We start from the raw sequence: 23057 nt of genomic DNA on the forward strand, positions 1-23057 counted from the left end.
CAGGGCTTCCTTTGGTAAGCCAGCTGACCTCTTCCACTTCCTCTGCCCAGCTCTCTCCCTTTCCTTACAATGACTCACTGCTCTCTCATCAACTTGTTCTGAAAGTCCGTCTCAGACTCTTTTCCAGAAAGAAAACCTACCTGGCAACTGCCTCTCTCCTGAGTTACTGTTTTGTTGTTGTTGTTGTTTTGTTTCCATTTAATTAAGTAGGACAATAAGGTCAAATGATGCACCTCACAAAATGCACTGTTTTCAAAGAAAGCAACAGAGAAACACTGATTCTCCCCACTACTGCAGAGCTTACTCTGGAAATCTGATAACAGTTTTTTTGGACTGAGGGTAAATTTTCAGATCTGTTGTTTTGAGGAAAATACTTGTATGCTGTATAGGTTTTTGATGCTGCCATATCAAAATACCACATACTGGATGGGTTTAAAAATAAAAGTTGGTTCTCCCACAGTTCTCTATGTCAGACATGCAACACAGATTTGTTAGTAAGACTAGTGACACTCAGCCTCTGTGGTGACTCACAAGCCATAGAGTTCTTTATGAAGCAGTCTGACCCCAGTCCTGTCTGCCCTCATTATGCCTCCTGCTTCCCACTGTGTCTGTTTGCATGGTGTTTCGTATATGGTTATCAATCACATGGGTGGGAGGGTCATCTTCCTCTACCATGAACTCATTTAAATTTATATCTTATTTAGGTGTGTAAGGATTCTATTTCCAAACAATTTTGCCTGCCCAAGTACCATAAGCAAAGACTTAATTGTTCCTGTTTAGGAAACATGAATCTATCCACAATAGATTCTGTCTTAGATGGTACTCTGGAGGCTCTGGAAGTCTAAACTTAAAAGCTTGGTCATCAACAAAAGTGAATAGCATCAACCTTTATGAATTTTTCTCTTTCCCACCGGTTATAGCCCAGGAGGCCAGCTTCCAGGTCTGCACCCAGGATAGCAAAAAGAATGTCTTCTCAGAGTAGTGAGAAATGTAGAAAATGTATCTTCTCTAACCTGGCAGCATTTTGGAGAGCCAGCTGCAAGGATGCTTCCAGGGTATGCAATAATAATAATAATAATAATAATAATAATAATAATAATGATAATGATAATCCACAAATATTGTAAGAGCCAGACTTTACTATCTGAGGGTAAATAAGGAAACACATGTTTTCTGGTGATAACTTAAGAAAACAGGATCAAGTATACACTTTCTTGATGGTAACCTTCTCTTTTACTTCATTTTGCATAATCTCTCTTTCTTGACAATCTAACAGTTACATATAGTTATCTCTCTTTACATACATACATCTTTCTCCTATATAGCCACACATCTCTACATACAATTACATCTCTTTTCACATAGTTATATCTCTCTCCCCAGCTAAATCTGTCTTTTACATTGCCACACATCTCTATACATAGTATTTTCCACATAGCAACATACCTTCTTCTTCTTTACATATTACATCTCTCTCCACACAGTCATATACTTCTTCCTTCACATACAAATCTCTCTTCAATACTGTTGCATCTTCTATATTCTATATCTCTCTACCCCCTCAGCTACATCTCTCCTTACTTCTCTCTGTGCACATTCCATTCATCACACACACACACACACACACACACACACACACACACACACACACACACAGCTCTCACACCTCTCCCACTCCTTCCTACATCTCTTACACTTCTCTCCCATCACACATCTCCTCTCACAGTAAAAGCCTCTGGACAAAAATGAATCACATCTTCATGGTTATGTAGTACTTCTTGAATAAGCAATAAGAAACAGAGCCAAACTGATCACACAGTTTTTCTCAGGCTAGAGAGGTCAAGCTGACCAGGCAGTGAGTAAAGTAAATACATAGCTCAGAGTGGTCAGCATTCCCAGACAGAAAGTGACACTGAAATTCAGGACTTATTAAACAGTTAGTTGGCTGAACCTTGAGGTTGTGAGTACATGCAGAAAGTCCATTGCTGAAAAAGCTCTGCCTACTAAAGTTGATTCATGCTCTGACCTTGAATCAACAATAAACACCTGGGAAATTGACCTCATGTATTTATCTCTAGGGGCAACCAGATATTCATATCCAAGGGCAACCAGTTTGCTTTGAATTTTGTCTGAAGTCTAAAATCAGCTTAATGTGTAAAAGGCTGTCTTTGTCCTAAGTATTATTTTATTCATAAGAATTATACAGTTAAGCAGAAATCATTTTCCTGACTATCCACATGTGTGCCCAGTAGATGGAATATATACATGAGGTAAACACACAAGCAGTGGAAAAAATACCCATCACTGTTTTTAGTGGCACATGAGAAAAATTACATAGACAAACAGTCATTCTCAGTCAGTGATTCCACCATCTTTGCCAAGTGGGGCTCCCCATCAGGGAGCTACTCATCTGTTAAATACTAGTTGCCACCTGTTGTATACTCCCATGGCCTCTCTCACCCAGCCAGTTCCACTGACTGTCACGGTGCTAACACTAAGCCACAACAAGTCCTGGGTCTTCAAGAAAAGGGAGTGAGGTAAATGATCACATGGGAGAAGCTAGTCCATAGTGTGGCCTCTGGACCAGGAAGGGGCATTCCAGAAGGAGAGAAAGCATGTCTTTCTGATAGTAAAAAACTAGAAAACAACAATTAGATCTAGGTGACCAGTGACATGGCCTCATCAGCTTTGGTTGAAGTGAGAGCTCAGAATGTGGGACACTGTGTTGAGGGATCCCACGATGAAAGGCAAAGCCTGGGCTATGCTACTGGCTACAGCTCCAAGAGCTCCATGGATGTTTTTGTCAGGGTCCTAGTATTGGAAAAGGGGGTTGTTGGCAGAAGTCAGCAGGTTAGGGGCCAGCCATGAAGTCAAAGGTGGGTACACATTTGATTATATACCTCCAAAAATACAGACATGGGAGCCGGGCGGTGGTGGCGCACACCTTTAATCCCAGCACTCGGGAGGCAGAGGCAGGCTGATCTCTGTGAGTTTGAGGCTGGGCTGGACCAACAGCCTCGAAAACAATACAGAGAAACCCTGTCTTGTAAAAACCAAAAAAAATACTGATTGCAAAAATACAGACATGGGTAAATTTAATCAAAATTAGTTTCCCAATTAAAGTTTTTGGCAACATGGATAGAGCCCGATTTATAGTCTTTGGCAACATGTATAGAGTCTGATTTTTAAAGTTTTGACTTAACGAGTGAGTTTTGACTTAAAGATGGTGTGAAATATAGATCCAGTAGGGACTATAGTTCAGATTTGGAATTTGCATCTTTTCCTAGACTAATGACACATGATATGAGTCTGTATGGAGATATAGGCATTGGCAGTGTGTTGGCCCCCATTCATCCCTTCTTAGGGGAAAGAGACAACCCTCTGTAGTTGCTGTGGCACTAAGCTGTGGTGTTTGGTAGGTTAGCTTATGACATGCATCCTTACTTATGACATATTTAACTTAAGAAGAGTTTATAGTATGTAATTCCAGCCTAAGTTGAGGAGCATCTGTGTATGGAAAAGTAAATATTTTAAAGATGTTTAGATAGATCACTGTTAAAAATCTGAGAATTGTTCAAGCTGGAAAATAGTCAATAGTCAAAAAAAATGTCAATTATCCAAAACAAGTAAGAAGGAGGTCTTCATGTGTGGAGATCAAGATTCACTAGACTCAGTACAGGTTAAGTGAAGTTTATTCAGAGAGAATCCACTTACACAAGAAATGGGTGACTGCAACAGGTTCCAGCTCCAAGAATCCACCCAGGCTGTCCTCTGTGACCCAACTGGAAGCAAGAGAGCACTGGGGTCAGGGACCCCAGATCTAGTCCTGCCCTCTATCATGTCTGTACTGGTGACAACACTCAAACGGGCGTGGTCAGTGCTACAAGTGTGGGCAGGCTGGATATTTCACTACAGGGTCTAAGTAGCACAAATGTGCTGATTCTCACATGGTACATGAGATTTTTATAGCTTTTTTTGTGGATAGAAAGTAGCATAAATATTCATAAAAGCTCATCCTACCTCAGAAAGAGTTGTGGCTAATTAGAATTTTGATTTCATTTGGGTGACCAAATGGTTGAAGTGAGAGTTCAGAATGAGGGACACTGTGTTGAGGGATCCCATGATGAAAGGCAAAGCCTTGGCTATGCCACTGGCTACAGCTCTCATTTGGCTTATAAGATATTAAGTGATGTTCAAGTAATTTGACTGAAGTAGAGGAGTTTTTTGTATCTTCTTTGCATAAGCATATCATGCATGGTACTGAAGTACATTAAAGTTATTAGGCAGCTTAATTGAGTGTTTCCTTAAGTGGCGAATGGCTATCTATAAATTGCAAATCTTGCTCTTGCCAGTTGTGGTTCTTAAGTGATGAATTATCAAAATAGATAAGAAGTGATGTTGAGACTTAGTAAAATTAGAAAAGTAAGAGTGCCATGATGAAGGCAAAATTTAGTTTGAATATTATGTGAGACTAAATAATAGGCAGTTGTCTTAATTTGAAGACTAATATGAGTCTATGCCTGATCGTTTACAGTTGGAGTATACAGGATAATCAGTAAAAATATTCTTTCAGGACATCTTAAATTACTTCCATTTTCACTTGATATTTGTGACAGAAAATTTGATTTCATTTAATCTTTCAAACAAGGAAGCTAGCTTAAGAAATCAGTATAAATTGAATGAGATCAAAATTTCTGTTATGCTTGTCTGGAGGACTAGATACTATATCATTTTAGCTACCCGTAATTAGAAAGAAGTAACTAATCAAGTCACAATTGTGTACAACATGATAGCACCTATGCATACTGACAAACAGCCTGATGTATGTAAAGCACATCTAGGTATTTCCTTTCCTAAGGGTCTTGGTTAAACTGATGAAACATAAAAGCAGGAGCAGACAAGTGCCCATGCTATTAAAACATATGTGAAACAAGTGGGTTAACTGTAATTCTTGGGTCTATTTTAGCCATTATCAAACACTATCAAAAGTTATTATAATCTACATTGGAGTCATCAATCAATTTAGAAGGAATAAAAATATATCAAAAAATATATCAATCAATTTAGAAGGAATAAAAAATGTATTGGTTATTGGTTTTTGTCTTCTATGGAGTTGAAATTCTTATGTTTTTTTCAAGCTTTGAATAAACATTAACAATTTTATATTCTCAAATTATAAGATAGTTAGATATTAAGATAAATATACATGTAGGTTTACTTCAGAAATTACAAAGAGTTATAGTTAACTATTCATAAATACTAAAATATAATGGATTGGGTAGATTACAGTTTTCCTTGACTAGTCAAGGTGGAAAATGGTTAGCCAACTTAAGGAAAAGAATTAAGTAGTTATGAAATTGTGAGCATGCCTAGTGGTGTTGAAATGAAGAGGGTATGCATAAAAGCACAATCTCATCACTTGAATAGTAGATGAAACCCCTGAAACCCTCTTGTACTTATTGCCTTTCATCTGCTATAGGGATGCACTGGGGCCATCTATGTGGGTAAAAGGCTGCTTCATGGCTGGTTCTGGGCATTTAACACCCTCTACAAGATGTCCATATCATTAGAATAGGTAGGTCCTAAGATTATGAAGGAAAAGATATTGCTGTGGTCCATAAGATCATGCAGTGAGATTTCAGTTCACAAGCTCACCAGGCTACCCATCAGAATTCCACTTGACAAAAATCCCCATTTGTAAAGCTTTGGAGATACCTGACCTTTGAATACTCACTGACATCCTTGTGAAACCATAGTGCTCTCTATTTTCCATAGTGGGATTCATCCTCCCAAACCCCAGCAGTGTATTAATCAAGTATTGGGCACAACTCTTTCTGGTAAACTGGATAACCTTTTGTTCTCATAGTCAAATCTACATAACTTAGAAGCTACCTTCCTACAGTTATCTCTTATGGCAGGACACCGCACCCCACACAAGAAGAGGAGCCTTGCAAATAGACCAAATTCAGAGCTTCAAAAGATAGGCATTGAGTACAAGACACAAACATCTGGTCCCACTGACAGCAGGACTGGGTGGCACTGAATTCTCTAACAGGAGAGTGCAGCCTACTGGCCTCTGCTCTACCTTACTCGTCTATCAATATTCTGTAACATTTTTCTCCCTTCTTAATGATAATAAACCCTTTATTTCATTTACCTCTTCCCCCCACCTCTTGAGTTTTGTCTGGGCACTTCACAAGTCATATCCTCCTTGAGACATTAGGTCCCTGCTTTTTCCAAGATTGTATCTGCCTTCCTGGTTCTGAGAGATGCATGCCTGATATCCCTGATATTCTCAGTGTTGTTAATTGTATCTATATTGGATATATAAACTGGAAGTCTTGTGGGATAATAGAGCAATAAAGATATCACTATGAATCATAAAATGCTTGAAGACATGGTAGTTGACCTACCTGTTCTTCAATGTTCCAATATGGGAAAACCTACCATGTTGCACCTTTGTATATATTTCGAAAGTTGCTTTTGCCTGCATTATATAATATTTAGTGAAAAAGATTCATCTACTCTGTTAACCTCTGTATATCTATGGTATGCCAAGTTTAAAGTTTTTGTTGTTGTTTTGTTTTTTACAGAAACTGACCTTTATTTGTTGTATTAAAGTCCTTTAAATTTTGAGACTAAGTAATATTTTTTCATACAAAGTATAATATGTCAGATCTATACCCATAAACCTGTTGCAGGTCAGAGCCCAACTGGGCTTGTGACCTAGGAAACAGTCCACACTTGATAGCCTCCAGAGTGATCTACAGTTTTTCTCAGTTGTCTGAGCTAGAAAACTGGTACCTGTAAAACAGAGAATAGCTCTGAAGGCTGAAACTTGTCTCATTCTTAAAAATAAGTCTTGTAAGAAAATATGTCCTTGCTACAGAGTCTCCCCTCCTGGCGGGAGCCACACACCCTAGATTCCTGGTCTTCTCTTCCACCAATGGGACCAGGGGACCAGGTAAACCAGGCCCTGTATCTGGGCCGGCCTTCCAGTGCCTGGGGACTGACAGAGAGCCTCCCCAACCTGCAGGAGCCCCACACCCCAGTTTCCTGGTCTTCTATTCCACCAATGGGACCAGGGGACCAGGTAAACCAGGCCCTGTATCCGGGCCTGCCTTCCAGTGCCTGGAGACTGCCACTGAGTCTCCCCTCCCCCTAGAAACCCCAGATTCCTGGTCTTCTTCTACACCCATGGGACCAGGACTAGGACAAGGAAGAGGAGAACTACCAGAGTATTGGACTTGCTTACATCCACCAAAAGGGAAATCTGGTCCCCTAACCACCAAACCAGTAAGGGGCTCTTTCTGCACCCACTAAAAGAAGGGATGGAAAAGAGACAACACAAAAACACACTCAGCAACAGAAAAACAAATATGACACCACAAGATTCTAGAGACTCCACAATAGCAAGACTGCAACATTCCAATGCAAATGAAGCAGAAGAGAATGACCTTAAAAACAACTTCATGAAAATGATAGAGGCCCTAAAAGAGGATATAGGAAAATCTCTCAAACAAATGGAAGAAAAAACAAACCAAAAAATGCAAGAAATGGAAGAAAAAAGCAAACCAAAAAAAAAAAACAAGAAATGGAAGAAAAGGCAAACTAAAAAAATGCAAGAAATGCAAGAAAAAACAAATGAAAAAATTTTTTAAATGCAACAAATGGATGAAAAGACAAAGCAAAAAATGCAAGAAACAATTCAAACAGTGCAAGAGTTGAAAACTGAAATAGAGACAATAAAAAAACATAATCTGAAGGAAGGCTGGAAATAGAAAAGCTGGGCAAGCAGTCAGGTACTACAGATGCAAGCATAACCAGCAGAATACAATAGATGGAAGAGAGAATCTCAGGTGTTGAAGATACACTAGGAGAAATTGATTCATTGATCAAAGAAAATCTTAAGTCCAACAAATCCCTAACATAAAACATCCAGGAAATATGGGACACCTTGAAAAAAACCAAACCTAACAATAATAGGTATAGAAGAAAGTAAAGAAAACCACCTCAAAGGGGCAGAAAATATATTCAACAAAATCATAGAAGAAAGCTTTTCCAACCTAAAGAAAGACATGCCAATGAAGGTACAAGAACCTTACAGAACACCAAATAGAGTGGACCACAAAAAAAGGCCCCTTGCCACATAATAATCAAGACCCCAAATATACAGAATAAAGAAAGAATATTAAGAGAAGATAAGGAAAAAGGTCAAGTAATATATAAAGGCAAATCTATCAGAATTACACCTGACTTCTCCATGGAAACTCTGAAAGCCAGAAGGTCCTGGATAGATATTCTACCAACACTAAGAGACCATGGATGCTAGCCCAAACTACTATACCTGGCAAAGCTTTCAATCACTATAGATGGAGAAAACCAGATATTCCATGATAAAACTAGATTCAAGCAATAAATATCCATTAACCAAGCCCTACAGAAAGTTCTGGAAGGAAAACTCCAACCCAAGGAAGTTAACTACAACCAGAAAAATATAGGCATTAGATAATCCCACCTTACCAACAGCCAAAAGAAAAAAGGGATGGAATTCCACACATAATTCCAACAACTGTAGGAGGAAGTCTGATGCCGCCATTAAACATGTGACTTACTAGAGGCATATACAGATGAGGTAATAAAAGGGCGGTTTACCACACCGCTAACCACACCCACTTTAGGCAGGACTAAAGACGTATACGGCTGGACGTAAAGACGTATATGTACATAGGCGGAACTATGTCACTAGCCAAGCCCACTTTTGGGCATGGCTAGGGGCGTTACGGGGGAAGGCATAAAAGACAGCACACAGGAAGTCTCGCTCTCTTTTCCTGGAGTTCGGCTTCCGGTCCAGCCGCTAGCTGAGATCTGCTGGGCTTCTCTGGGTTTGGTATCTTGTGAGTAATTTTCTACATTAAATACTTAGCTTCACTTTCAGTAATTGTGTGTCGCGTATCGTTACAGCATCCAGTAAAGCCTACAATTTGGTGTCGGAGCGGGATTGGAATCGGGACCCAGGCGCTTCTCTCGGCCTGACCAGGCACACGTGGACTCTCCTTTCACTAAGTTCCTCACTACTTCGCTCGGCAAGGCACGATTCCTGCCGCCAGGAACCAGCACCTCCTACCTGCCGGTAAGGTTAGGCGGTATTCCAAGATTTCTCTTGCGGCCACGTGCTGTTTTACTGGCGGCCTGTTGACTCTGGCCACGTGCTCTTTCGCTTGCAGCCTGTTGATTTCGGCCTGAATTACTCCATTGGTAACAAACGTAACTGCTTTATACAATGTCAACAGCTAACACTATGATGCAGGATGTTAAGAATTTTCTTGTTTTTTTGTATGGATGGGATTTTAGAAAGGGTTGAGGACCTACCTGAAAGGTACTTCCTACCCACGATGGTGATTATTAGCTTCATAATCAATATAATTTTGTTAATGAAATGGCTCAAAAATAGGAATAAACTTATACAGGTCATAGAGTCATCGCAGGATAGTTTTGAAATCTTAATACAAAGGATTCAGGAAGTGCAAAATTCATTGCAGGAGAGTAAGAAAGGGTTGGTAGATAATATTCAGGATATTAAAAATGATAATGTAGGTCTGACGAACAGATTTAAAGAGACGGAACACAAAATTGAATTACTATCAGGAAAAATGTGTTCCACAGATAGAATTGAAAAATTGGAACATAATGTGGAAACATTTAACGACAAACACGGTTCCATGTTTGATGATTTCACTAGCAAATTACAAAGACTGGAACATAACATTGAAATGCTAGCAGAAAAGAATTGTTCCATGTCTGAGAGCAATGATAAACTAACTGATAGAATATCATTTGTAGAAGGCAGTTTACATGCTATTGAGGTACTTGCTAAGGATGAGAATATTAGAAATTTGGAATCACATGTAAATAATGAATGTAAGAAAATGAAAGATTCCATGACGTCCTTAGAAAATTATTTGTCCCAAGAACTTCAGGAGCTCAGAGAAACAATGGTGAATAGACTGCAGGATTTAGAAGATGCTCAATCTGATACTTCAGAATCAGAAATACAGGCAACAGGTCAGGACAGGGGTTTCCCAAAGCTTCTCAAATGCCGGAATGATTTCCCTAAGGTTGCTATGCGTTCCCCTATGGTTTTTCCGGTATCTGTAACAGAAAAACCAGCAACGAAAAAACAATCAAATGGTCCCATTGCTTATCACTGGGAGCCTATACAGATGAAGGATCTAAAAAATATTAAGGAGGCCATTGTCCTGTATAGTTTTCATTCTCCCTTTGTCAGAGAGCTCCTAACCTCATGAGCTACTGTAAATAAAGTAACCCCAAAAGACTGGGCCCAATTAGCCTCTGCAGTGCTCGAAAATTCTTGCCAAATTCAATGGAGAGCTTTGTGGAGGCAAGAAGCAAAAGCAATAGAAATTCAGGAATTACAGAACGGTCATGAAGTACCCCAAGACAAGATTCTTGGGGAGGGTCCTTATGCTGACACGCAGGTTCAATCTGCATATGACGAGCACATGTTGTCTTTGTGCCGTACAGCTGCTTTAAATGCCTTGGATAAGGTTTGTGAAACAGGAGAGATAATGCAACCCTACACCAAGGTATTACAGGGCCCAAGGGAAAGGTTCACTGAATTTTTAGAGAGATTATCCAGAGCAGTAGAAGTACAGGTAGCGAACCCAGAATCCAGGCGTCTTCTTATAGAATCTTTGGCGTATGAGAACGCGAATCCTCAATGCAGGCAGGTAATTTGGCCATTAAAAATAAGATCAGTGCCATTGGAGGAATGGGTCCTACATACAGCGAACCTGGAATGTAAAAGTCAGGATACAGGAGCTTGGGTAGGTGAAGCTATTTCTACAGGCTTGAGGAGGCACCAGGATGCCAAATACCCTACCTGTGATGATATAGAGGCATGGGTAGGGAAGGCAATCTCAAAGAATTTAAATAGGCGTAAAGATGCAACATGCTTTAACTGTGGTAGAATAGGACATCTTAGTAGGAACTGTAGACAACGCATTCCTAGAAATAATGCTTTTACCAGGAATGCATCAAACAGAAGGCCTAAGCCTCCTGGTCTATGCAGGAGGTGTGGGAAGGGGCGCCATTGGACTGATGAATGCTTTTCCACAATAGACAGACAAGGTAGATCTTTACAGCCAAAAAACGGAATAAAGGGGCTCAACCGAGCCCCAAACAGAGAGGTTATCCGGTCATTCCCAGTGACAGTGGAGGACAGCCTCTCCCAGGACAATTAGAAGATCCACTGCCCATTGTAAATAATACGGCACTGGATAATACATTAGCTCCAGAGGATGAATCAATTACATCAGGAGGAGATACAAAACATATATTTTGGCAAACTTCTATACAATATCATAGACCCAAACTTCCGGTTAAGGTAAATAATAGGGTGATTTACGGATTACTGGACACCGGAAGTGACGTCACTATCCTTAATCAGCAGTCTTGGCCACACAACTGGGCTTTAAAAGAGGCTAATGTTCAATTCTTAGGGATTGGAACCCTATCTGAAGTTAAACAGAGCGTTAGATGGATTGACTTTATTGGGCCAGAAGGACAGAGAGGAAGGTTAAAGCCATATGTTGCAGATATTCCTATAAACCTCTGGGGTCCTGATCTACTCCAGCAATGGAATACGCAGATTAAAATTCCTCCTGTATCAGCTAGGAATTATAGACAAGCTCTTAGTGGTAGAAAGAATATAGTAAGACAGTACAGAAAACAGATGCCAAATGTATAGGCTGTACAGAAGCAAGATGCTAGTGCCAAACCTACAGAGCAACCGAAAGCTCTACCATTAAAATGGCTGACAGATGAACCCGTCTGGGTGGGTCAATGGCCTATGACATCTGAGAAGTTAGAGGCTTTGGAGAAGTTAGTTCAGGAACAGCTAGATGCTGGACATATTGAGGAATCAACTAGTGCATGGAATTCGCCTGTTTTTGTTTTCAAGAAGAAGTCTGGTAAGTGGAGAATGGTTACGGATCTTAGAGCCATCAACAAGGTAATTCAGCCTATGGGGTCTCTACAACCTGGGATGCCGTTACCTTCTCTAATTCCTAAGGATTGGCCAATTATAGTTATAGACTTAATAGATTGTTTCTTCACCATACCGTTACAAGAAAACGACAGAGAAAAGTTTGCCTTCACAGTACCTACCTATAATAATTCCCGTCCGGTACAGAGATTCCAGTGGAAGGTACTACCTCAAGGTATGTTAAACAGTCCGACTTTGTGTCAATATTTTGTGAATAAACCTCTAAAAATAATTCGTAAAAAATTTCCACATTCGTTAATATATCATTATATGGATGACATATTATTGTCTGATTCAAATAAGGATACTTTGGAAAAGATGTTTGAGGCAGTAAAGGAAATTTTGCCTCGCTGGGGATTACAAATTGCCCCAGAAAAAATACAAAGAGGAGATTCTATTAACTATTTAGGTTATAAAATAGATGCTCAGAAAATTAGACCACAGAAAGTACAGATCAGAAGGGATCGTTACCGGACTCTTAATGATCTTCAAAAACTATTAGGAGAAATTTCTCAATTACAGACAATTATTGGTGTAGAAGGGCATGATTTGAAACACCTGAAAATGGCTTTAAAAGGAGATAAAGACCTAAACAGCCCACGAGTACTATCAGCTGAGGCTGAAAAAGAATTAGAATGGGTAGAAAAGAGAATATTAGAAGCACATGTGGACCGTGTGGATCCAAATCTGGACTGTATTCTGGTTATTTTACCATCTAGAGAATACCCCTCAGGAATATTAATGCAGAGGGACGACATCATTCTAGAATGGGTATTTCTGCCACATAAACAAAATAAAAAATTGAAAACCTATATAGAAAAGGTCTCAGATTTGATATTAAAAGGTAAATTAAGGCTTCGTCAACTGACTGGGAAAGACCCAGCTGAAATTATTGTACCTTTAACGAATGAGGAAATTTCCTCCTTATGGAAGGATAATGAGTATTGGCAAATAGCTTGCAGTGACTTTTTGGGAAGTATTAGTAATAACTATCCCAAAACAGAGAGAATCAAATTCATAAAGAAAACAATTTGGATTCTTCCACGTATCGTGAGGCAAACACCTATTTCTGGAGTTCTTACCTTCTACACGGATGCAAACAAATCAGGTAAGGCAGGGCATAAATCAGGAAATATAAGTAAAGTAGTTCAAAGCCCTTACAACTCCGTACAAAAGGCAGAGTTATATGCCATTCTCATGGTACTTAAAGACTTTACAGAGCCTCTCAATATAGTTACGGATTCTCAGTATGCAGAAAGAGTTGTCTTGCACATTGAGACAGCAGAATTTGTTCCTGATAATACAGAATTAACCTCATTGTTTTTACAATTGCAGGAAATCATCAGAAACAGGACTCATCCTATATATATAACACACATCAGATCCCATACAGGTCTGTCAGGTCCTCTGGCACAAGGCAATGATGAAATTGATCGTTTATTAGTAGGTAATGTGTTGGAAGCTTCAGAATTTCATAAGAAACACCATGTTAACAGCAAAGGTTTAAAGAAGGATTTTTCTATCACCTGGCAACAAGCCAAAGAAATAGTAAGAAATTGTCCCAGTAGCTCATTGTACAATCAAACTCCATTACCAGCAGGTTGTAATCCTAAAGGTGTTCACAGAAATGAACTTTTGCAAATGGATGTATTTCACTTCCCAGAATTTGGAAGTTTGAAATATGTACACCATACTATAGACACGTTCTCAGGCTTCCAATGGGCTACTGCCCTCAGCTCTGAAAAAGCTGATTCTGTTATTACACACCTCTTAGAGGTGATGGCTGTTATGGGTATACCTAAAACAATAAAAACTGACAATGGTCCAGCATATGTCTCCAGTAAATTGGAACAATTCTTCAAATATTATAATATAAAACATGTAACTGGTATGCCTTACAATCCCACAGGACAAGGTCTAACCGAACCTTAAAAGAGATGCTTCATCAACAGCCAGGGAAAACAAAGACACCTAAACACAGGTTACACAATGCTTTACTAACGTTGAATTTTCTTAATGCTGATGAAAAAGGACAAACTGTAGCAGAAAGACACTGGACTACAGAGAAGAATTCTGAACTGAACCAACCGGTGTATTTTAAGGATGTTATGACCTCAGTCTGGAAACCAGGATATGTGTTACGTTGGGGAAGGGGTTATGCTTTTGTTTCCACAGGAGAAGAAAAGGTTTGGGTTCCATCAAAATTAATTAAAATTCGATCAGAACAGAAAACATCTCAGGAGGAGGAAGATAACAGCCCATCTACAAATTCATAGTCCACCATGGGTAAAGTGACCTCCTAAAAGGAAAGAGAAGTGTTTTGTTTTTGTATTCACAGGTAAACTCAGCAAAGAATACTGGACTTATGGATTCCTGTAGAAGAATGAATAGCTACCCTGAGGATCATCAAACAAACAGTATCTCACTGTGTGGTATCAAAGTCTAAATCTCTCTATATTGTTTTTTCATAGTACCCTTTTATCTTTATTTCTTCACATACCTCAGTTCCCATTCATTTAACTGAAGCTGGCTTTGGAGTTGGATTGGCTCTCCTACTCTAAACCCAAGCATATTATTTAAATACAATTCAGAATTTCTGTATTATATCAAAGAGCCATTGATATAAGACAGAAGAAATACAATGAGGGACTGTTATCTATGGATTTCTTTTTCTGAACAGTCTAATTTCCTCCTGGTTTTCCATCTTCCCTATTGTCACCTCTTCTGTATGCATACATATGAAAGTTAAAATATTTCTTCATTAACATTAATGTTTGAGTTTTCCAGAGAACAAGGGATTTCCTGACAGCAATCTTCAACTGCTTCCGAAAGAGAATGAGGATCCGCTTCCTTGACTTCACCTGATTCGACTGGAGGCATCTGAATTGCCCTACATCATTGACTCCACCTGACAAGCACTATCCTGAAACTGGCTTGAAACTACATCACTCTACACATCTCCGGACCAAGAAACTGAAACAGCACATCTTCTACAATCTGACCAGAACTTCAAGATAAGAGCTTCAATCAACACTAGAACCCTGGTCAGGAACTTCAATCAAGCATCTCCTGCCATACTGAGACTGTCTGATCTACTGAGATTTTGTTATACTAACATTTTCTTTTCACAGGTCCCCATGAGATTATCATCGTCCCATCTCAGCAGGAAGTAGTTTTGAGAATTCCACGCCCCCTCTCCCTACTATTGATATTATAAGATAGTTTACACCTGTTAGTGTTAGTTTTCAATTATTTTAGAGTTGGGATTGGAAGGAGGTGTTCATATTTGGGTGTTTCTTTCAGATAAGTTTAGGTTTAGATAGATGTTTATTACATTTTGTTCATGGACACAAGTTAGTTGTCCTTTTTTAGACTAAAAGGGGAATTGTAGGAGGAAGTCTGATGCGGCCATTAAACATGTGACTTACTAGAGGCGCATACAGATGAGGTAATAAAAGGGCGGTTTACCACACCGCTAACCACACCCACTTTAGGCAGGACTAAAGACGTATACGGCTGGACATAAAGACGTATACGTACGTAGGCGGAACTACGTCACTAGCCAAGCCCACTTTTGGGCATGGCTAGGGGCGTTACGGGGGAAGGCATAAAAGACAGCACACAGGAAGTCTCGCTCTCTTTTCCTGGAGTTCGGCTTCCGGTCCAGCCGCTAGCTGAGATCTGCTGGGCTTCTCTGGGTTTGGTATCTTGTGAGTAATTTTCTACATTAAATACTTAGCTTCACTTTCAGTAATTGTGTGTCGCGTATCGTTACAGCGTCCAGTAAAGCCTACAAACAACAACCATTCCAAATCAAAGAAGAATGAGCAATCAATGGTCATTAATATCCCTCAATATTAATGGTCTTAACTCGCCCATTAAAAAGACACAGGCTAACAAAATGGATTCAAAGACAGAACCCATCCTTCTGCTGCATACAAGAAACACACCTCAGCCTCAAAGACAGATATTACCTCAGAGTTAAAGATTGGGAAAAGATTTTCCAATCAAATGGACCCAAGAAACAAGCAAGGGTAGCAATCCTAATATCTAACAAATTAGACTTTAAAATAAAATCAACCAAAGGAGATGAAGGAGGTCACTACATGCTTATCACAGGAGAAATCCACCAAGATGAAGTTTCAATTCTGAACATTTATGCCCCAAATACAAAGGCATCCACATTCGTAAAAGAAACATTACTAAAGCTCAAATCACATATAAAGCCCCACACACTTATAGTGGGAGACTTCAACACCCCACTCTCACCTCTAGACAGGAATACCAGACAGAAACTTAACAAAGAAGCAAAGGGGCTAATAGAAGTTATGACCCAATTGGGAGTAACAGACATTATTGAACATTCCATCCAAATAAAAAAATAATATACATTCTTCTCAGCACCACATGGAACCTTCTCAAAAATTGACCACATACTTGGCAACATATCAAACCTCGACTGGTACAAAAAATCAGAATAACTCCATGCATCTTATCAGACCACCATGCATTAAAAGTAGAATGCAACAACAACACAAATTGCAGAAACCTGACAAAATCATGAAAATTGAATACTGCACAATTGCACCATTCCTGGGTCAAAGAAGAAATAAAAAAAGAAATTAAAGACTTCCTAGAATTCAATGAGAATGAAGCCACAACATACCCAAACCTATGGGACACTTTGAAAGCAGTGCTACAAGGGAAGTTCATAGCACTAAGTGCCCACATGAAGAAACTGGAGACTAGCTACACTAGAGAATTAACAGCACAGTTGAAAGCTCTAGAACAAAAAGAAGCAAACTCACCCAGGAGGAGTAGATACCAGGAAATAATCAAACTGAGGCCTAAAATCAATAAAGTAGAAACTAGGAAAACAATACAAAGAATCAATGCAACAAAGAGTTGGTTCTTTGAGAAAATCAACAAGACAGATAAACTTTTGTCCAAACTTACCAAACAGCAGAGTGTGAACATGAAAATTAACAAAATCAGAAATGAAAAGGGGAACATAACAATGGACACTGAGGAGGCTGGGCGATGGTGGTGCACGCCTTTAATCCCAGCACTCAGGAGGCAGAGGCAGGAGGATCTCTGTGAGTTCGAGGCCAGGCTGGACTGACAGCCTCCAATCCAAAACAATACGGAGAAACCCTGTCTTGTAAAACCAAAAAAAAAAAAAAAAAAAAAGAAGGAAACAATGTACACTGAGGAAATCTAGAGAATCATCAGGGCATACTTTGAAAACCAGTACTCTACAAAAATTTGAAAATTTAAAGGAAATGGACAATTTTCTTGATAGCTATCACTTGCCAAAATTAAATCAAGAACAGATAAACAATTTAAATAGACCTATAATCCCTATGGAAATCGAAGCAGTCATCAAAAGTCTCCCAACCAAAAAAAGCCCAGGTCCAGATGGCCTCAGTGCAGAATTCTACTAGAAATTCAAAGAACAGTTTATGCCAATTCTTCTCAAAGTATTTCACACAATAGAATCAGAAGGGTCTTTGCCAAGCTCTTTGTACAAGGCTTCAATAACCTTGATACCCAAGCCACACAAAGATACAACTAAGAAAGAGAACTTCAGACCAATATCCCTCATGAACATTGACACAAAAATACCCAATAAAATACTGGAAAATCGGACCCAAGAACACATCAAAACCATCATTCACCACAATCAAGTAGGTTTCATCCCAGGGATACAGGGATGGTTCAACATGTGAAAATCCATCAATGTAATCCACCATATAAACAAGCTGAGAAACAAAAATCACATGATCATCTCACTAAATGCAGAAAAAGCCTTTGACAAAATTCAACACCCCTTCATGATAAAGGTCTTGGAGAGATCTGGGATAACAGAAACATACCTAGACATAATAAAAGCTATATGCAGCAAAAAACAGCCAACATCAAACTAAATGGACAGAAACTCAACATTATTCCTCTAAAATAAGGAGCAAGACAAGGCTGTCCACTCTCTCCATACCTTTTCAATATTGTACTTGAAGTTCTAGCCAGAGTAATACGACAATAAAATGAGATCAAGGGGATACAAATTGGAAAGGAAGAGGTCAAACTTTCACTATTTGAAGATGATATGAAAGTTTCATAAGTGATCCAAAAAACTCTACCAGGGAACTCCTACAGCTCATAAATACTTTCAGCAAAGTGGCAGGATGCAAGATCAACTCAAGAAAATCAGTAACCCTAGTATATACAGATGATAAAAGGGCTGATAAAGAAATCAGAGAAACATCACCCTTTACAATTGCCAGAAAAAACATAAAATACCTTGGGGTAACGCTAACCAAACAAGTGAAAGACCTGTATAGAAAGAACTTTGAGTCTTTAAAGAAAGAAATTAAAGAAGACATCAGAAAATGGAAAGATCTCCCATGCTCTTGGATAGGAAGGAGCAATGTAGTAAAAATGGCAATCCTTCCAAAGGCAATCTACAAATTCAATGCAATCCTCATTAAAATATCAGCACAATTCTTCACAGACCTTGAAATAACAATAATCAATTTTGTATGGAAAAACAAAAGACCCAGGATAGCCAAAACAACCTTATTCAACAAAGCAACATGTGGAGTCATCACCATCTCTGACTTCAAGCTCTATTATAGAGCTGTAGTCCTGATAACAGCTTGGTATTGGCACAAAAATAGACAGGTAGACGAATGGAAAGGAATTGAGCACCCTGATATTAACCCATATATGTTTTAACTTCTGATATTCGACAAAGAAGCTAAAAATATACAATGGAAAAAAGAAAGCATCTTCAACAAACGGTGCTGGCATAACTGGATGCTGGCATGCAGAAGAATGCCCATAGATCCATGTCTATCACGATGCACAAAACTTAAGTCCAAATGGATCAAAAACCTCAACATAAATCCAGCCACACTGAAGAACTTAGAAGAGAAAGTGTGTGATACCCATGAACAAATTGGTACAAGAGACAGCTTCCTGAACATAACACCAGTAGTACAGACAATGAGGTCAATAATTAATACATGGGACTTCCTGAAACTGAGAAGCTTCTGTAAGGCAAAGAACAAAGTCAACAAGACAAAAAGGCAGCCTACAAAATGGGAAAAAAGTATTCACTAACCCTACATCTGACAGAGGGCTGATCTCCAAAGTCTACAAAGAACTTAAGAAACAAGTCTCCAAAACACCAAAGGACCCAATTAAAAAGTGGGCTACAGAACTACACCAAGAATTGTCAATAGAGGAGTCTAAAATGGCTGAGAGGCACTTGAGAAAGTGCTCAGCATCCCTAGCCATCCGGGAAATGCAAATCAAAACAACTCTGAGATACCATCTTACTCCTGTCAGAATGGCTAAAATAAAAAGCACCAACTACAGTTTATGCTAGAGAGGTTGTGGAGAAAGGGGAACACTCCTCCACTGCTGATGGGAGTGGAAACTCATACAGCCACTTTGGAAATCAGTATGGAGATTCCTCAGGAAAATGGGAATAAGTCTTCCACAAGACCCAGCAATGCCACTCTTAGGGATATATCCAAAAGATGCACATTCATACAACAAGGACATCTGTTCCACTATGTTCATAGCAGCATTATTTGCAATAGCCAGAAGTTGGAAGCAACCTAGATGCCCCTCAAATGAAGAGTGAATAGAGAAAATGTGGCACTTTTACACAATGTAGTACTATTCAGCAGAAAAAAACCAATGGAATCCTGAAATTTGCAGGCAAATGGTTAGCACTAGAAGAAACCATCCTGAGTGAGGTAACCCAGTCACAAAAAGACAAACATGGTATGCACTCTCTCATATATGGATTTTAGACATAGATCTGGGGAGTGCCAGCCTACAGTCCCATGGCCAGAGAGTCTGGGGAACATCCAATGACTAATGGAAGCAGAGGAAGACTCCTACAGCTAAACACTGAGCTGAACTCAAGGAACCCAGTGACAGTGAGGGAGGACTGATGAGCAAAGGGGTTAAGACTGGTCTGGTTTAACCCCAGAAACAGCTGACCTGACAAGGGTTAACTCTTGAATCCCAGGCTGATGCCTGGGAATCTAGCATGGGACTGATCAAGACCCCCTGAATGTGGGTGTCAGTAAGGAGGCCTAGGCAATCTATTGGGCCTTGGGTAGTCGATCAGTATTTATTCCTGGCATACAAATGGACTTTGGGTGCCCATCCAACAATGAGAGATGCACTCTTACCCTGGACTCTTGGGGGGGAGGGTCTAGGCCCTGCTCTGACTGAAATGACAGACTATGGACACCTCCATGGAGGGCCTCACCCTCCCTGGGGAAATGAGGGGGTTTTGGTAGGAGGGTATGGGAGGAGGGAAGAGAAAGGGAGAGGGACCTGGGATTGACATGTGAAGTAACCTTGTTTCTAATTTAAATTTAAAAATAAAAATTAAAACAAACAAACAAAAAACAAAAAAAGAAAATATGTCCCAGTGAGCAGTAGATATACTACATGCCACTCCGGTGTAGATTGCTCTTGGTTGGGGGGAGGTAGTGGGGGGGGGCTAGGCCATGCTTGGTGTCTTTAGGACCCAGTAGCAGAACAGACTCAAACATGCTACCCTGAGTACTTTGCCCTGAGGAGACAGAAAGAAGCAAAGCGCCATTTTTGAGAACAAATGTGTGAAAGGGTATGAAAGGGAGAGAGAGGCAGGGAACTCTGTGCCCTTTGGAGAGAGGCAGATCTGTAAAGTCAAAGGTGGTGAGGAACAGGCTGATATGGGAGGCCTGCTTGCCACCTCGTCCCTGGTGATGTTGGTGCCGGGTTCCTGCTAGGGGCCATATCTCTCGGTAAGTGACCCTGATTCAGTTATGGTCTGTGTTGATGTCCATGACTCCTTTTACCTCCGAAGGCTGTGAGGATGCCGGGTTTTTGGGCCATCACCTTGTGGCTACATTGGTGCCTAATAGCCACTCCATTGCAGGTGTCATCCCAATATGAGTGGACTGGGCTGCCACATGGCCATGGAGATGTCTGGGCTTGAGTTGTGGCTGAGAGCCATGTCTGGGTCCATGGCCCTACAGCAGGCAGGGTCTGTGGCTCCTGTTGTCATTGGGAACCATGGAAGTACTTGGGGTTTCTACTGACACCTGGGACCATGTTAGAATCTTGGGGACCATGTTACTGCTGGGTCCATGCCAATCTGAAAGGCATACTCTGCCACTCTGGTCCATGGTGACATCCATGCCCAAGCTGCTGCTGCTGGTTATGTCTGGGTTCATGATCCTGCCACAGCTGGGGGTCAATGTTGATGTCCATTGTCCATGTTACCACAGGGTCCCATGTGACCCATGTGTTGAATACAAGGACTTTCCTGAGTTGGACCTGCCCCTCACAGGCCTGGCTAAGCCCCCTTCACTGAACTGTTGACTCTGTCCCTTGTAGACCCTGGGATAGTGGACCCCAATGATCCCAATATGGGAAATCTGGCCTTGCCCTTAATGGAAGAGTTGGCCCCCAACACTTGGGGAAGATGACCCCATCCCTTTCCATGGGTGCAGAAGAGGGGATGATCCCAGCACCTGGTATGATCAACTTAGCAGTCACCCAGGTACACATTCAGGGTTTTAACCTGGCACACCGCAACATCTACCCCATGTGTGACCTCTTGGAGTCTGTGAAAGGATTTGTCCTAGAGAGCCATGTCTGCATGGTCTACATGACTTGGGGGTGACAATGGGATGTCCAGGGAGTTTCTGTGGGGGTCCAGCGTCCAAGGTGTACCAGAGGCCAGAAGTCTTGGACCCGACCAATGAAATATTATGCAATGAACATTTGAAAGGAACTGTTTGTGCAAAAGGGTATACTGTGTGGTACGCAGTGGCTCCCAGTGCCACTAGGAACAAAGAGAGGCAGACAGAGGAGTGAAGTATTTGTTTTTTAACTGAAATTTATATTCCTATTTGTATTATTTATTTATTATTGTTTTTCTTTTTAAAATCTTTATCTTATTTTTACTATTTCTTTGTTAGTTTTCCTTTGGGGAGACACTGCAGTGGTGAGGTGTTGATATGGAGGGACTGGGATATTGGGGTACATGATGTAAAATTCCCATAGAATCAATAACAAATAAAATAAAGTATCAAAAAATAAAAAGAAACTATATCCCTTTTCCAAAATAATGTCAATAATGGCTAAAATACAATCTACTAACTAAAATTACAAGGAACAAAATAAAATCAAAGGTATAAAAGAAACATAAGGAATAGTATTAAAATATAGGACATATCCTAATGATACATGGAATCCTGTACAATATCTATTAGCAGGACATACAGCTGAAAAGGGACTATATTACTTCTTCAGCCATATAGATGTGATGTTACAAGTGTAGAGGAAAAGAAGAAGAGAGAGAGAGAGACACACACACACACAGAGATAAACAGAGAAAGAGTAAGAGGAAAGGAGAGGAAAAAATAGATCCTTAGGAAAAACAGCAGCAACAATTCTGGAAACCCAACAAAAAGTGGAGATACCCTCATTGTGTCGGGCTCATGCTGTTAATGTTGTACTCAAAAGGAAAGAATTACCTGGCTTGCTTCTTAGGTTTCCAATAGAGGAGTCTATCAGACTTTCCCTCCAAGCTCTCATTTCAAAGTCTGTATCACAAGTAATTTCATATAAAAAATAGATGGTGCACCCTCCCCACTCTGCAGTGTAAGGGTCACACTGCAACATTGCACTGACAAAAGCTGTCAGGATCTCAGAACCTAGGGGAGCCAATGACCTGCCCACATTCCTTATTTTATACCATCCTCTGAGGACCCAATCATCTTGCAGAGGAATCACAAAGCCCCACATAGACCAGATGTGATGCTTAAATATAAATGTAATCATAGAAGAAAAAGTCCAGAAAGGCAGGAGAAAGTGTCAGAGGTGAGTTGGCAAAAGCATCAAATCTGTCTGTCTTCCTAACTTGGAGGCAAGTAATGTCATTGCAAATTGGCCTGGCCAAAGCACTGATTCT

The sequence above is a fragment of the Mesocricetus auratus genome, unplaced genomic scaffold (assembly GCF_017639785.1).
Source record: "Mesocricetus auratus isolate SY011 unplaced genomic scaffold, BCM_Maur_2.0 Super-Scaffold_100013, whole genome shotgun sequence".
Lineage (NCBI taxonomy): Eukaryota > Metazoa > Chordata > Mammalia > Rodentia > Cricetidae > Mesocricetus > Mesocricetus auratus.